Source organism: Pongo abelii, chromosome 17, assembly GCF_028885655.2.
Source record: "Pongo abelii isolate AG06213 chromosome 17, NHGRI_mPonAbe1-v2.0_pri, whole genome shotgun sequence".
Classification (NCBI taxonomy): Eukaryota; Metazoa; Chordata; class Mammalia; order Primates; family Hominidae; genus Pongo; species Pongo abelii.
In genome coordinates, this window is record NC_072002.2 from 63,173,937 (window position 1) to 63,191,797 (window position 17,861).

Below are 17,861 nucleotides of genomic sequence, written 5' to 3' on the forward strand. Positions count from 1 at the left end.
CGAGATCCCAACAGATGCTTGTGTTGTAGCCTAGGGCCTCGCTTGGAGAACCACTGTTCAAGCACTCTTGTCTCTTTGGCTCACCCACCTTGTAGAAGCTCAAGGAAAGCTCTAAGACCTCAAGCTATCTCCTCAAGAAGTTAAAATTCTTACAGCTTTCCAGTTGTCCCGACCACAACTGCCATCGTTCACTGTGAGGACTTTGCTCCTCTGTTTAGGGTCTGTTGTACCTACTTCTCCTCTCTCTGGCACTCAGTGCAAGGGAGAGCTTGGCTTTCTGCCCCATTCGTTGGCTTTCTGCTCCACACCAGCTGGCAAAGGCTGAAAGGAAAGGCCTCTAAGTAAGAATCCCAGCAGGGTGAATTCCCTGTGCTGGTTCCTTAAATCAGAGGGCAAGACTGGTCCCCTTTCAAAGCACAAGATCTTCCCTTCCCACCACACACTGGGTGTCTAATAAATACTTGCATCTATATACAATTGATTTCTTCACCACCTTTTTTTAAAGCTTTGAATTCTTAAAGATGAAATGCTCTTTTTTGTCCCAAAATACAGTTTTTCAGAACTTCCTTTCAAAACACACAGACACACCCCAAAAGAATGTAACTGGGATTTAAAATTGTGGTTTCTGCCCAGAAGTCCAAGTGCAAGCTATGGCTGTGTTTCTCTGTTTGGCCTCATTTCTTGCTTGGAGTTATTAGGTATAATCAAGATTGCTGCTTACTGGATAAAGGCCAAAGTTAGGAAGTTCCGTGCTTGAGCTCCAATCCTTTCAGGATTGCTAAGTGGTAAGAACTGCCTGAAAATCAGACTGTGAGTGTTACAGCTCTTTTAGAACTCTTCTAGCAGTTTTTCCAGTTTTTACCAGAATCTCTCCCCTATCCCACAAACAATAAAGAAATCAGACTGGGAAAGCAGTGTCCTTACTGATTTTGCTCTGGGCAGTGAAAAATTGCTCTGGAGCCGAGGAGGGAAGTGCTTTGCAAGAAACCTATAAAGGAGAAAAATGGGTATTTGGTGACCTCCATGTTGCCTTTCTGACCTCTTCCTCCAATGCCCATGCTAGGGTCGTTCTGGCAGGACAGTGCAGTGAAAAAGGCCTGAAAGCTGGGAGACCGTGATCCAGTCTCAGCTCTACTGCTGACCAGTGAGTGTCCCTAGATCTCTTACTTCAGCTCCAGGGACAGTATTTCGTTGTGTAGATATAGAGGAAACTGGCCAGGATGACCTCAGAAATTCGCTTCAGCACTGTCTATTACTGAGAACTGGAAGTGGTTTTCACTAAATGTGCTGATAACTGTGCTTTTTGATGTGACAATACCTTGGCATTTGTGAACTCTTAATAACCAAGGAGGAAATGTTGTTTATCCAAGCCCTGAAGAGCCCACCTGCCAGGGTGGGACTCGAGTGGAATCAAGCGGGGCCCTGCCCAGAGTATGGCTGCCCCCCAACATCTCCACTCCCACCTCCCCACCCCCCACCCCTGCCATCCCACCGGGCCTGCTCCAACCACCATACTTCCTGCCCCCTTGGCTCCCTTCTGCAGGGAAGGTGCAGCTAGATGACGCACTTGCCCGGGCATGAAACAAAGGGATTCCTTTCCCTTTTCTTCCCCTTTCTAGAGTCACGGCCTCACCAAATCCCTCTCTCCCTGACGGTCTCTCACTATAAAGTCAGTCACCGAATTGTACACCTAAAACAAAGTGAATCCTATGGCATGTAAATTATTCTTCAATAAAGCTGTTAAAAATGTTAAAAGAATGTCTTAATGTAAAGATTTCATTTGATTCTTCTCTGGTTAAGCTCTGAATCGAAACTAAAGGCATTTTGGTCGGGACACCTTCCAAATGATCACACACATGCACGTATGCGCACATCCACACACACACGCACACAGAGGACTATAGCCATCGCCCCTAATTAAAAATAAACCACAAAGGGCAAAATCTGAGAGGCACCAAGATAATCATAACCTACCTGAAATCATCAACCTCAGGCACCAGAGTCAGGAACGATGCTGCTTCAGTCACTGGAAAATGATGTTTCTTTGCTTTCAGAAAGCTGAGACCCTCCTAGATATGCAAAAAGGCATAGAGTTCCTAATCTTCAAGGTGCCTTTTACAGCATTTACTTTCTAATTGAGCATCAAAAGAGCAAAGCAGAGGACACAATGAAGCAATCACTGGCTCCCCTTCCCAGGCCTGGCCAGTCTCCAGTCTCGGTGGCCCCAGGTCAGCAATGCTACAGTGGATTTTGAAGTATTTCTATCACAGCCATTGCACTTGAAAACTTCCATAGTTCAGCTATTTAATTCTCCCTACACTGAGATGGGGTAGAATAGACTTCAAGTTGGCATTCTTTTTTTCCTGAACTTCCAAAACCTCCATGTGACCATTTTTAAAATGCAGGTGTGTTGTACCTGCAAGACCTTAAGAAATGTCCCAGAAGTTTATTTCTGTCCTGCTGCTCTATTTTGTTTGGTCAAATCAAGTGCTGCCTCTGGCAGATTCTCTAATGATTGATTAGAGAGGGCGGTGTAGGTAGCTGGGTTTTCTGGCGATACTAGGTTGAAAGAGCAATTTCTGAAGAGCTCTTTGCCTCATTCACAGCACTCAGCTAAGCCAGAGGTTCTGCAGATGACTCAAGCCGAAGGGGAGGGGGTGAGGGGCCCGAAACAGGGAAAGATCAGATGCAGTGGGTTCATTCATTTTGATAAATCTTTTCTTTTTAATCATCTGTAATAAGACCATAGTACATTGTACCATGTGTATGATATATTTTGGAAAGGTAACGAAGTCTGGGAAGTAGGCAGTGTAACTCAGCTCCCAGCTATTAAATCTTTGCTTAGAAGTAGGGTAACGTCAGGGATTTGTGTGTGTCTATGTGTGTGTATGTGTGTAAAAATTCAAGGCTAGTACATTAGCAGGGGCAAAAATTAGCCAGGTTCTACTACTATATTGAGATTTAGAACATCAGAGTACAGTGACTACATTTTTCTGTAGAGACGTTTACAGCTATTTGAAATTATGAACCCATAATATGCAAATGCACGGGGCTAAGAAATACACATTCGTGGCAGAGACTGAAGATGTTATAATGTGTGCTGTAAACGGCAACGCGTATGTGTATAAAATCAGCACGCACATACTAACTGATCGATTATCCCCTCTAAAACCACACATAAATTCTCCTGACAGGAACTGGAATTTTGCACACACCCCAAGAATGAACTGACTCTTAATGTGCTGTGTGTGTGAAGGATGGAGTATTAAAAAGCATCAGGAAGGGTCACTAAGCTAGGGAAGAGTGCCTGCTGATTCTCTAGCGTGACAACAAAGGGTCTGGGGGCTATATTTTCCTCCTGCTCATGGTCATTATAATATTAGTGATAGTCAGTAATATTTACTGAGTTCTGGCCTCTGTGACAGTCACTGTGCTGGGTGCTTTTCATCCACAATCTCGTTTAAGGAGAGAAAGAGAGAGAGAGAATGTGTGTGTGTGTGTGTGTGTGTGTGTGTGTGTGTGTGTGTGTCATAGGGGTTGGGGGTGATGTGTATGAATGTGGATGTGTGCATGTGTGTTCTATTCAAATGTGTGTGTCTGTGTGTGTGTCAGAGGGGTTGGGGGTGACATGTATGAAGGTGGATCTGTGTACTTGTGTTCTGCGTGAATGCTTTACCACCCTGACAAATGGCTACTTTCCCAGGGAATGTAACCATTTACATTGGTAAAAATGTTAGTCTACCCATGAAGCAGGCGGGAAGGAGAGCTCAGTCACCAGGTACCCAGGGACTGGGGGCAGAGACCTCATACAAAAATGTGTCCTTTTGTGGTGAAACTACTTCCTACCTGGAGCCAAAGTCTGGGCCAGTCTTAGCCATTTCTGAACAAAGAACAGGACATTAGGGAAGTGCAATCCAGAATCTGAGAAGAGGTAAAAAATTCTCAAACTAGGAAGCTGCTGAGTCAGGTCTATACAGATGCAGGGTCTTAAAAATTGTAAGGAAAGAAGAGAAAAAAGCCTTTAGTTAAACAATAGCTGATAATGACTTCTGCAAATAGGTGACTCTCAGGGAGGTGGTGGAATCTGGTGCATCAGAATCTGTCACAAGAAATTCCAGCAAAGCAATGGGGGTAGAACACAGGATGATTTAGCTTTCTGTAATGTAAGCAGAAATATTATTTTATCAAATAATTTACTTTTACAACTTTTCTCTCCATCCCTATCCCCCTCTCAAAGCAGTTTAGAAAAACATCCAAGGATTCCAGGTATAGACAGAGGCAAGGACACAACTACTTTCCAATGGCAGGCAAGGACAATAACTAGGATGTTGCCCTCTGCTTTGTCATTGTACTACCCAGCTGATGAGCAAGATTTTGAGTTCTTGGAAATTATCCAGATTAGGAGATGACTGGCAAAATGGGCACAAGCACATGTAACATCAGAGCTACATGAGAAATCAGAAGCGTTTTCCCTGCCTTCAGGAAGCTTTCAATAAATACTCTGCAAGAGCCAAGACAAGAAGCCTGACATGAACAAAACCTCATCAGGTGAGCTCTGGGTCCACCACCTACTCATACTTCATCAAGGTACAGGTTCCCAAGGGCTAAAGACAGTCAGAAACATAGGAGGGCTTTTTTTGTTTAAGTGGTTTATATTTATTTGTAAGCTAGTACTAGGACAGAGAAACCTTGAGATTACAAAGATGGATAATAAATCCACTGAAGGAAGCATATGCAAACGTGAGCCTTTGAATAAGGTCCTTGAATCTCCTTGCCACATTTCACAGCCTAATCGTTACACAGGATCTGTTAGCCTTCAACTCCTTCCCTCTGTTCCTGTCCACTCATCACCCCAACAACACATATTACTTGGCCCACATCACACAGAGAGTGAATATAATGCAAGAATTCTTATGCTGAACCACGAGCCACAATGGTGGTTGTCAGCAAGTCACATGGCTCTCACAGAAGTTGAAATATAGAAGTATCCATCTATAGAATTATAAAGCATAGGTGGACGCCTACCTCTGGGATGTCTTATCACCTGAATTTAGTGATCTGATATTTCTTGGTGCTGTTTGTTGCATTTTTACAACAGTGCTTTACGTGGCTCCAAAAGCAATTTCCTAAAATGCCCTAAGAAGAGATATTGGTCAATGAATACAAATCATTCCAGTTTGGCGCTGGACTAAAATAAATGGTTTTAGTACTTGGTATCAAGTGGATAATCTCTTCCTAAATTCTTATTGTTTAAGGCTAAAATGGGAATTATGCCATTTCCCGAAGCATATTGAGCTAAACTAGGCAGAAAGCCAGATGTGAACTGCACAGGGCAGGAACCAGCCTGGGAGTTAAGACTTGCTGCAATTACTTCCTCATGCCTGACCCCCTTAACCAAATGTATTTCCTCCTGCTTCCTACACATACCTACAGACTTCTTCACTGAGATTGGCTCCCATCATGTTGGTCCCGCTACCATTCCTTTGTACAGGCGGTTCCCCACCTGAATATCCTCTAGGAATTTCAGGGTCAATTTAGGTGCAGTAGAGAGAATTTGGGCTCTGGAATCAGAGCTCTTCCACTTCCAGATAGCCGTATCACCTCAAGTAAGTTAACCTAAACATTCCAAGCCTCAGTTCATCATCTGCTCATTTGGAATAATAACATTAAATTGAAAGTTGCTGTGAGAATGAGCGGCTATGTCACACATACGAAGTGCCTGTTGTGGTTGCTCAGCAATGTCAGTTCTCATCCTCCTACCAGCTCCCTTCGCCAAGTTCGTTGCAGGTCTCACAACTTGCCAACTCTAAGCACACAGACTCTAGGACTCTCTTCTTTAAAATCTTACAAGCTACACTATGTCATTTAGCTCTTCAGCATAAGCTTATATATGTCTTGCATATATTTTCACAAACAAATTTTTGCATCCTTGAAGGCAAGACCACGTCTTGGGCTTCTCCTGATCCCCTGCAGAACCTCACCCAGAACTAAAGACTCCATCAGAATCCTAATGCACCTTGTATTCCCTGTGGGATCACAGCTTCCCTACCTGCACACACACAAAAGCAGCAAAGCTTCTGCGTGACCAGGTATTTCCAGGGCCAGTCCACAACTATTCAGCAACTTTAGCTTGTTGCCTTCAAGCCTGCTGATATGGAGGTCTACACTCTGACCCTGCAGTCTGTTTCCAAAAGCATCCTGAGCCCCCAAAAGGGCAGGCTGCCGGGATTAGGGACAGCATTCATTGGAAGCAGATCTCCCTCAACTCAGAAGGGGAACATCAAGCTGTGTACACACAGGGACAAGTCCTGGGATCTGCAGGTCAGGCAGGCAAAGCCTTGTTCCACACAGCAAGGATGATTTCTCCCCAGTGTCCACAGCCCCCTCTGTCCACAGGGCTGCTTGGCCACTGCTGCCTGTTTGCTGTGAAGGGATTGGCCTGAGAGAAAGAGCTTTGCTTACCAGACTCTGAAGCCAGAGGAATTTCAAGGGTGCTCAAGGTCAGCTGCCCTTTGGAGGACCCTGCATATAGGCAGTGACCTTGAGGTAGCCAAGGGAGACCAAGGACACGGTGCCACAAGCTGGGGTCAGGAAAGCCTAAGCTCCCACAGAGTCGATCAGCCCAGAGCCCCCTCCCTGATACCCTGCACCTCACCCCAAGTCAAAGGGCCCAATACGACCTCTGTGGCTTCTCTTTGCCTTAATCAAGGCTATGCCCGATGCTGCCTTAACCGCCTTTCCCCAGCATGAAGCTGTGTCTGTTCTCTTCTCCCATCAAAGTCACCGGCTTATCTCAGACCCCACCGCTTCCCCACCCCCACAACATGAGCACCATCCCTCATGCCCTTTTCTTTGTTCCCCCATCCCCACCTTTGCCTGGCCCAGCATCCAGCACATAGTGGGAGCTCAGGAAACACTGATTTCATAAATCAGTGTTGAGTACATGATTCGTTTTCTAAGAAGTTCAACCAAAAATTATTTATTCTACCTTAATCCTTAAACAATTAAGCAATTTTATCCTTTGAAGTGTCTTGTGAACAATAACTTGGCAAAATTATTCTTAGAGTGCTATAAATCTTCCTGTATTCAGAAAAATCAAGGATCCCTTTCATACAAAAATCACTGGGTATTGTATCAGCAAAAGACTGGAAACAACCGAAATATCCATGTAGGCGGGCTGGTTAGATAAGTCAAGGTATAATTGTCAGTCAGATATCTCCAAGACGTTAAGTGTAAAGTGAGATTCAATGCATGAGATAAGCTCCCATTTGAGTAAAGAAATTTTTTAAAAATACCATGCGCATGGATGCACACATACACACATGTTTTGTATTGCATAAAATGTCTTTAAACTGAAGAAACCATTAATAGTGGCTGCCTCAGGGTAAGGAAACTAACAGCAGTGAGAGAAAGATGTTTCACTTTAAAACCCCTTTTGTACCTTTTGAATTTTAAACCATGGAGGTGTTGACCTATTTGGAAACATTAAATTAAAAATTCAAAGCAAACAATATGTGGAAAAGTAATAAAAAATCTGCTTTAGGAAAACATAAAAGAGAAATCCTCATTTAAAAACAGTTCAAGGCAGCCTGTTGCATCATCTCTTAGCTGCAGGAGAAAAATTGAGGAGGCACCATGGCTGCAGAAGGACTGGCCAGTGGGGTGGCTGGGAGGCGGGTGGCAGCAGGTTCTGGCCCTGGGCTCCTCAGCTGCCTTCTGGAGGGACCTGAGAGCAGGGCAGCCTTCCTGGGCCTCGTCTGAAGCAGCTCTTAGCTCAGGCAAGCCCCTTTCCTGTCTGGGAGTTGGGGTCGTCAGGTAGACACAAGCCAGTTACTTAGTGACAATCTCATTTTAAAAAGAGGAGACACTACATAAAAGGAGAGAAAGCTTCCTTCCCTCCAGAAGTTGCTGGTGGGGAGATTAAAACCCCAAATCTCCACTCACCAGAGTGCAATGACACCAGTGCTGCTGACTTCAGGAGCTTAAAATACATTTGGGGACACACCCTTTCCCCCAAACACACCTGCTGCTTTTTCCTCCCTCTTCCCACATCCTCTCTTGACAGGCCAAGTGCCCATTTATGACAGAGCTGAAAAATGTCCTTTTTTGTTCTAATATTTCCTGTGGGGCCCCTCCCCTCTTTTATGGCTGCCATTCAAAGCCATCTGGGATGACCCACCAACCAGAGGAAGCTTCAGAATTGAAACAATCAAAACATGTCACCTTTCAAAAGTAACAATTAATGCCCCTGCCCCATCTCCAAAACGCACTGTTTTAAAAACTCATGGTGATGGCTGAACACTGTCGATTCTCAGAGACCTACCGTATAAATGGTCCAGACAGAACTTTGTAAGGACATCCTTTCAAACACAGGGCCAGCGGTCCTCTCTGTTTCCCACATTTTCTCTCCAAGCTCAACCACCACCCTCCTCAAACTTGGGAAGGGACTAAATTTGCTTTCTGTGTCTTTCTTTCAGGAGTTAAAGAACACCAGAGCTGAAATGGCTCTTAAAGATAGCCGCATGCTACAAATGGGGAAAATGAGGCCCATAAAAGAGGAATGGTTCCCTGGGGAATATACTATATGTCTATCAGTGGGCCAGGACAAAAGTCCTGTCTCAGGGCCCTCTGCTGCTTCCCTAGTTTGCTTGCTTTTGATGTGTCCCCACCTAGAGGCCCTGCTGCTCCCCCTTCCAAAGCAGAGTCCCCCTGTAGCCACAGCCTCCCCTAGGGTGGCCCCCGCAACCTGTGTCCTGGGTTCACTGCATTGTCTGATAGGCAGCCACTAGCCCTGTGGGGCTACTGAGCACTTGAAGTATGACTAGTGTTACACATTGAAATGATAATATCTTGGATACACTGGGTTAAATAAAATATATGATTGAAGTTAATTTTACCTACTTCTTTTTACTTTTTAAAAAGTAAAAAGGCTGCTAGGAAATTTAAAGTTACATGGATGACTCTTGCTACATTTCTATTAGGCTGCACTGCTCCAGGTCATATGCTACTTATCCAGTCAGCTCCCAGTCAGCAGAACTGACCTGGCCCGTGCCCCATCTTTGTGTGGCCGGACATTATCCACTACAAAGACCAAAACATGCCCAGGTGCTAATTGAGTAAGGAGTGTGCCCCCAGCAGTGACATCTGGATTCAGCTCCTGAAGCCACTGCATGATTTTAACAAGCGCATCTCTCCTTCCATTCGAAGTAGGGAAGGAGGGAGGGATCCTAGCACCCCTCAAGTGGTGCTAATTCTACCTGCATGTGAGCTCATGACACCCAAGAGTCTGAATTCCTGTAGGCTGGGATTTTATTCCCTGAGATAGGGTAGTCGCTTGGGGAGGAGAAGCAAGACAACAAAGCCTTAACTGTTCTTCATTTTTTGGCATCGATCTTGTCTTTTCTCATCTCTCCCTTCAAGTTAGGAATAGAAATTTACAAAACATAAATAACAGTAGCTCCCCTGTATGGGTCCCCTCACTCTTTGTCGAGAGCTATTTTAAGTGCCTGTATGTATTATCTTACCTCATTTTCTCAGCCACCCTATTAAATTAGTATTATCACCACTGCATAGGTAAGGAAACCGATACTCAGAGAGCTTATGTGATGTGCCCAAAGTGATGCAGGAAAGCCACCAAGTTATGGGACTCAGGTCTCATCAACCCCAAAACCTATGCTCCTCATCATTCCTTAACTTCTAGAGCCTCAGTTTCCCCATCTGCAGTATGGGGATGGTATCTGCCTGGAGGCAGGGAGGGGCCTCAGAATACCCAAGGACCCATCCTCCCCTGGGACTAGGTTCTAGGCCTTGAGGAGGTTCCAGTTTGAAGAGTCCCCATCTCTTGCCATTCCCTGGGTTAGGCTGCACCCCTGGTCCCAGTCTTGTCTCTGTGAGGCTCCACCCATGCCACCCTCCCACCTGGGTCCCTCCTGTTTCTGTCTCCAGGGAGTTAAGTGCTCCTAGCCCCCTAAATCAAGATTTTACCTAAGCCTCACCTCCTCCAAAAACCCATCAAAATTCTTAAGTCAGAGAATCATTTCACAGTCAACCGTCCCATCCTACCAATTCATGCTCTTCTTCCCAGGATGCAATGATGCTCTCACCCTTCAAGCCACCAAAGCCCCAGAACACACACTTCAAAAGAAGCCTTGACCTCCATGAACTTAACAAGGGTCTCATCTCCCATAGGAAGAATTCTATATTTTATTCATTGGGCAAAATAGTTCCTGAGTCCTACTGTGTGCTGGACACTCCTTTAAGCCCTGGGAACAGAGCAATGAAGGAAACAAAGTCCTGGGCTCCTGCAGGAGTGAAGATGTCCCCCAAACAGTGATGCCCTAAACACATGAATCCAATGATGTGGGTTCATATTTCTTGAGTTCCTCCTGCTCTCTTATTTTTAGGTCAAAAAAAAAAAAAAGATTACTTAATGGGGACTGATTCTTTTCTTGCCATAGCTAAATAAGGTATGGTATATTACTTTAAGGAATACTACACATCCATTACAAGTGCGTTTCTAAGGAATACAATGACTTAGTAATGTGATCAAATGCTCAGTAAGGGGATAACTTGCAACATCATATACTCACACTCCTTAACACACTGATGGAGACAGGTGAGCACGAGAGGCATGTTTCTAAGCACATCCACAATGTGTTGGAAGGGGGGAAGGACAACCGTTTTCCTTACGCAAAGTACAGAAGCAAAGCCTGCTAAAATCTTTAGTGAAGAGACTTGACATTTTCTAAGTATCAGTGATTCACAGTGGCAATATGAGTATCAGGCTCTCAAGAGAAAGGAATCTTTCTGTTTAGTAAAAGATGGCATGGATTTTGACAGTTTTGGAAAACAATGTTTTTCCCAATTATATTTTATGTGTGTGCTTAAGTGTATATGTGTGCATGTTGGTGGTTCCAGAAAAAAAAGACTGGAAGGAAATATACCAAAATGTGGGTGTTGTAGGATGTTTTTGATTTTATTCTTTTCCACATTTTCCCAATTTTCTATTATGAGTCTTACTGCTTTCATAATCAGAAAATAAGCACTAAACTGAATGCTAATAGTTTTTTAATTTCCTTATGAATCTGTTTTTACAGGCACCAGTTCAGTGGGGTTTGGAAATCAGTAGGGTGTGAACCACCAATGAATTCCCTGCTCCTGCAGGGCTGAGTGTGCCCCTGGCCCCAAAGAGAAACCCTCCCTGCATCCATGCTGGCAGACAGCTGTCCACAGCTGTTCTGAGGAGGCTGCCAATGAATGAAGCGGGTGGAAAAACACAACATTCCTGACTCTCCAAGGATGGCATTATGCTTGGAGCTCTTGCCCACCAAAGAAGTAAATAAACAGAGAGAGAGGTGGTAGCCAGTCAAGCTAGAGGAACTCCAGTCCTGGAGGTGAGTCAGCTGCCAGAGCTCCCAGACTCCCAAAAGAACATCTGAAAGAAGACTCCATCTACCTAAGCCAACCACCCTTGTCAAATCAGGGCTAACATCTCTCAACAATGGCCCTCCTGGGCTATACCTCTTGAATGTTACCTTCCCTCTCTGCCTACATGAGAGTATGTATGAACAAGCTTCATTTCTGCCTCTGGGCTGAAGAGATCAAGAAGGCAGGGCCTTGGGCTGACTCAACTTCACATACCCCAACAGCATTAATTGGCATATTCACAGCAGAACAGTGCCTAGCACACGGCAGTGTCTGAGTACATAGTTGGTAAATGAATATGCCCAGGTATAGCCCAGGAGGAGACAATAGATTGCAAAACAGACAAGGTGCCTGTTCTCAGGGAGCTTACACTCTAGTGGGGGAAGACAGACAATAAACAAAAGGAGAATCAAGATTATATCCAATAAAAGACTGCACATTGGGTACAGTGTACGCTGCTCAAGTGATGGGTGCACCAAAATCTCAGTAAGCACCACTAAAGAACTTACTTATGTAACCAAATACCACCTGTTCCCCAAAAACCTATGAAATAAAAAAATTAAAACAAAAAGGGCCCCTGAAGCATCCAAAAGAGAGATAATAAACAGGCCTATTTGGTATGTTAAATTATACGGGAAGCATTGTCAAACAAAAAATAACGTTAAGCCTTTAAAAAAGAAAAAAAAAAAAAAGATTGGCGAGGCGTGGTTGCTGACGCCTATAATCCTAGCACTTTGGGAGGCCAAGGCAGGCGGATCACCTGAGGTCAGGAGTTCGAGACCAGCCTGGCCAACATGGTAAAACCCCGTCTCTACTAAAAATACAAAAATTAACCAGCCATGGCAGGGGGCGCCTATAATCCCAGCTACTCAGGAAGTTGAGGCAGGAGAATTGCTTGAACCCAGGAGGCGGTGGTTACAGTGAGCCGAGGTCGTGCCACTGCACATCAGCCTGGGTGACAAGAGTGAGAGACTCTGTCTCAAAACAAAAAAGAATATAGTCCAGGTGATGTGTCAGTGAGAAGCCAGTTATGGGAAGATCTGAAGGAAGAACTTTCCCGACAAAGAGAACAGGCAAGCCAGAAACACATGAGCTCAATGTGTTTAAGAAACAAAAAGGAGGTAGAAGGGTGGGCACACGGAGTGAAAGGGAGGTCAGAGACACAGACAAGGACCAGATCCCGCATGCCCACGGTTGGTTACACAAGGGAGTGGCCTGGTCTGCCTTACTAAAGAAAACTCACTCTGCCTGCTCTGTGACACTGGATTGTGCCATGACAGCCTATAGAGAAGGACTTCATCACTACCTGTTGAACTGATGAATGGATGCTCCCAACATCCATTGGGGTTAGAAGTACGGAGGGGCCAATCAACTTGGCCCCAGGGCTCTCACAATGCCTATGGGAATCCCATCTCTTTTTATCTACTTCTATGACTTTGCCTTCCCAACATCCCCTTCACAGTGCCATGGAGTACAGCAAATAAGATACATATCCAACTGCTGTCCTACCATCCACCCATGCCCAGCCCGCAGCATTCATTCAGCAAATGTTTTTCATGTCCAGCCCTTGCTAATGCTGAGGACGTGAAGAGGATAAACATGCCAGCCCTGCCCTCAAAAGCTCCAGCATGTGAGGGCTGTGAAAAGCTGGCCAGGTGCCACCCACAGCCACAGCTGTCCAGCCCTGACCTCTCCATCCACAGCCTCCTACTGAAGTCTCCCCCTGGTAAAACCTGCTGTGAGCCCCTGAGACAGTTCTGATGGGCGGATCAATTCACACCAAAGGGTTAAACAGAAAGACAAGCTCAGTGCCTTGCCAGCTTCCTCCACCCCACCCCACCCCCATTCCTCCCTCCACCAACCCAGGGAAAAAATCTGTTCGGCCTCAGGGATGAAGTTGTAACTGATGGCATGGCAGGTACTATTTACTCCAGACAAAGGAGGGAGGACTTTGGTGTTGGTTTGAGGAGTGGGTGGGTAAGGGGCCATCGGGGACCTATTTGGGGCAGAGACAGGGGAGGAAGCAAAGAGCTTTGAATGCATGCCTCAAACCTCCTCGAGCAGCCCCACACAGAAATGACTCAGCTTGGAGTCAGAGGGAACCACATCTAATTTGCCACTTTCAAAATCTCCTGCATAAGAATCATTGTTGTCATTATTTAGAAAAGCCAACTACCCTCATGTTAATGAGTTCTTGAGTTCTGTCCTGTGAGATTTCTGGGGTGTACTTCACTTTGTGCAAACGGGAGAGTAGTATCTGACAAAAAGTACACACGGTGGCTCTAGAAAATCCTTGTAACCCATCGTTTCTCAGCCTTTTGGATAATATCAAGTGTGGAAAATCCTTGTGTCCTAAATTCCCCCAGGGCAGCTGGCACTTCAAGAAGCCCTGCAGGATGCTGCACACAGGCCAGGGTTCACTCCGGTACCCTCCCTGCAGGATGCTGCACACAGGCCGGGGTTCACTCCGGTACCCTCCCTGCAGGATGCTGCACACAGGCCGGGGTTCACTCCGGCACCCTCCATGTGGTTCATTGATAGGTTTTCTTCCAGTGGGACACAGTCATCCTGGGGAGAAGTCAGTGCTGTAGATGGTTCCAGACCCTTGAGTCTCTTCTTCCCAGGAGGGGAGGAGGGGTTATAAATAGCCTGGACTCCTTCAGCCCTACACAGGCACAGATCCCACACCCCCGCCCCAGCCTCAGCCAGCTGGTCCTTCCGCGCCCAAGTTCCCACAGCCTGCTATGAGAGCGAGGACAACTGCCCACCCTCGGTGGGGGCAGGGAACAAAAATGCCCTGGTGACAGCCTCCAGTGAATTGTAACTACAACCCCACCACTCCTTCATACCCCCTTCACACCGCCCCTGCTGGAGAGGGGTGAGGGGCTGGTAATATTACTAGGGGGTCTCTTATACCCTGGTCAGCCCAGGAAGCCCAAGCTACATGCTGAGAATGTTAATTCAGTGGGAAAAGTTATAGGAATAATACTCTCCCCGTCTCTCTGCCTCAGTTTCTCCCTCTGTAATATGAACAAATAGCTGAACTATCTATCTTGTGGGAATGCTGATGAGATTAGCATGCAAAAAAAGTAAAAGGCATCGTAACACTGTATTATTATCAGAATATCAGATATTGATTTCTTCTGTAGGACCCCTAAACACAGGAGATGTGGAGTAGGGAGGCACTGATTTCTATCTGTTCATGACAGCAGAAGAATTATACCCGGCAACTCTGCACTAGCCTTGAATTCTTGATAGTCTGTGTCCTTGAAAGCAATCAAACTTACAAAATATTCTCTCTTACAAGTCATTTCTGACTAATACAGATTGACACACATTGCATCCAGCTTATTTTAATAAAATTCTGCTGGACTGTATACGACATTATAGACTGAACTCTAGCATCGCCCTAGAGTATTATGGTTTGGGAGGAAAAAGTTCACATAACAATCACTCTGGTTATCATTCAATTCCTTCCTACTCATACACACTGGTACAAAATAAGTGGCTAAAATCAAAGTGGCCAACTCGTAGTTCTTTTTAATTTAGACACTTTGTTTGCTCAATAAAATACAGAGTAAAAAACATTTATTGAAAACCCACTCATTGATGTTTAATGGCTGTGTCAAATACTCATAACAACATTTATTCCAACACCCCCAGATAATGGCTCATCTTTCTCATTTGGTATCCACAACAGCACAGCATTTGTGTCCAAGTGTAATTGATCCAAAATTGGGCTCCCTTTCAAAAATATCTGTAAAATCTAATTACCGGGAAAACAGAGTTCTGGCATCCTATGGAAAGTGGGTGCTTCAGTGAAAAAAAGCTGCAAATTCTTCTTGGCTAATCAAGCTGCATTGTGTTACAAAAGGAGTTTGAGGAATTTGGGATCATGAGGAAGCAGGAAAAGTTGGGATAGTGTCAGATTGGACTTTGCAGTGACAGTTCTGGTTTTTTTAAGCCAAGGGCAGGGGACAGGAAATATACCACATTCACTGGCAAGCATGGATTTAGAAAGTACCAGATAAAGAGGCCATGATGGGCTTAGGGTGTGGGGGTGGCGTTTCTCATCTCAAGCCCTACCGGGCCTTGCCCAGGGAAGTCTCTCCACCCTTGCCTGGAAGGCTGATGTCATTTCTAGTCTCGCTGGGCCTCTAGCCACTGTAGCAGGTCACTTTCCTTCCTTGGGCCTGAGTTTGCTCATCTGCAAAATGAGTGCTCCTAATATCTCTAGGGTCTCTTTCAACTTCAAAATCCTATGACCTTCTATAAAGCAAAGAGCATGCTTTTTGCTCATGTACTTGTGGGGTCAGGGAGCGGGAGCCACCGGACCAAGGAGAATGAAGGACTGAGAGTTTCCACCTCTCACCCAGTTTTGTACCTAGTTTCAACACCCGGGTATCGGGCCCTCTCTGGCAATAATGATTTCTTTCAGCCCAGGACGACCTACCGAGGTGTTTCTACCTCGCTGCCCTGGATTCCTCAACCCCGCCAATGAAGAACAGGGCCAAGCCACCGGACTTCTCGGAGCCTCTCTCCCAGTACTGGGCACAGTATATCTTCTTTTAAGGGGTCTTCCCTTCCCACTCCCACTCCTCTTTCAGTCCTAGAAGCACCAGAAACTCCGGCTCTAGCCTTGCGCATGGTCCGGCGAGACTTCCCATACAGGCAGCGCACGCCACCCACCCCCAGCTCCCCTCGGCCTTGCGCCCGCGCCGCTGAAGGCTGGGTACCAGCCTCCACAGCTTTGCAGATTGCAAAGATAACGGGAGCTGCCGCTTCGCTTTTCTTTGGCTCCTCCTGGCCTTCATCCTAGTAAAACCAGACAAGCAACCGGAAAAACAAAGCAGCACAGCGGCCAGAGACAATTCGCTTTCAACGGAGCAAGAGACGTGCACACCTTGAGAGAAGACGCACGCAGTTCCCGTGCGTGTCGCTGGGAACAGACCTCGCACTGCCCCGCACGGCGACAGGTACCGGGCCAGGCTCGGCTTCACTTGTCCGAGGCTTGGAGGAAGTGTGTGCGTGCGCCCATTTCCCCCAGCTTCCCGATTTGACAGCAGCAAGGACCTTTGAGTCCCGCATGAGCGACACCTCGGGCAAGGCCGTACTCGGTGCTCAGATCTCATAGCGAGGTGCGGGATCTCAACCTTTCCAGCTCATTTTCCAGTTTTCAAGAAAAGACAGCGCGAAGTGCGACTGCCAAAGTCCCAGGAAAACGTCACTCACCAAAACGCTCCCGTGCCTTCCAGGCAGAAGTGCGGTAAAACTTTTGGCAGAAACCACCTGCGGCTGCCAACGGGCCCGCCCCGCTCGGGCCCGGAGGCGCCGCCGAGCCCCGGGCCGCACGCGTCCGCAGAAGTTCCTTTCCAGCCCCGCGCACCACTTCGCTCCGGGCCGCGGTGCCAGCCAGGAGGCGCGGCGCCCGCTCGCTGGCTCGCTCTCCGCTGGCTCTCCCCTCCCTCCTTCCCTCCCTCCCTCCTCCCGCCTCCCGCCTCCTCCGTTGCATGGCTGCCGCACGGAGCCCCTGAATAGCCACCGCAGCCCCCCGCCTCCTGCCCACCGTGCGGAGGGCGCCCCTGCTCCCGCCGGCGCCCCGGGGCGCGCAGACCGCCGGCCTCCTAGCAACGGCCCCCGCAATCGCTTTCCGGCGCAGCCCAAGCAAAGCCACTCTCCCGGCGCCCCGCGACCTCCCCAACTGCCTTGGCTGCCGAGGTGCTGTGGAGACCGCGACCCCGGCAGCCGGCGCCCGAGCCCAGCGCGCGAAGCTGCTCACCTCCGCGCGCCGCCGGCCCCGCGCGCCTCCCGCACTTGGCTCCGGGCCGCTGTCCTGGCGTCCTCCTTCGCCGCCGGGGTCCGCCAGTCCCTGCGCGCCCGAGCCTCGCCGGCCGCGCCGCTGTCAGAGTCTCGTGGCGGGGCTGCGCCGGCGGGTATGGAGCCGAGCGGTGGCAGCGGGCGAGCGGGCAGCTCCTCCCTCCCCGCGCCGCGCCTCCGCCCTCCCCGCGCCCCGCCTCCCGCGCCGTGGCTGTCAGCCCCGCGCCCCGCGCCCAGCGCCCGCGCTGCCGGCTCGGGGGCGCACAGGGCTAAAGGGCCCGGATGTCTGCGGTCGCCTGTCGCTCGCGCCCGCCCCCTCCCCGCCCCGCCGCACATGCACTTGCTGCGCCGCAGCCCCCGCCCGGCTCCGCTAATTTCTATTTTGACAGTAACTGTGGCGAGTGGGCGGCGCGGCTGGGGGCGCCCGGGACCTGCGGAGGCGGCGGGCGGGAGTCAGGACCCGGCGCGGAGGCGGAGTGGGGGGCCGGGCACCGCCAACAACCGCTCGGGGCTCCGCGTCTTTTCTCTTTCTTTCTTTTTTTCTCTCTGCCTCCTCCAGGATTTAAAGGGACAGCCCCGGCCGAGGAGAGGGGGCCAGGCGGCCACCGTTTCTCCGGTCT

The 17,861-nt window shown here is 47.9% G+C and overlaps 1 protein-coding gene across 4 annotated transcripts in view; it reads right to left on the reverse strand.

The window, feature by feature from the left end:
- Positions 1 to 17,366, reverse strand: part of ZBTB7C (zinc finger and BTB domain containing 7C) — a 381,843-nt gene extending 364,477 nt beyond the window's left edge. For all 4 annotated transcript variants that reach the window (XM_024235901.3, XM_054537879.2, XM_054537878.2 and 1 more), the window contains exon 1: positions 17,204 to 17,366. The gene's annotated coding sequence lies outside the window, so the exon portion shown is untranslated. The remainder of the gene's footprint in view (positions 1 to 17,203) is intronic.
- Between the last annotated feature and the right edge of the window lie 495 nt (positions 17,367 to 17,861).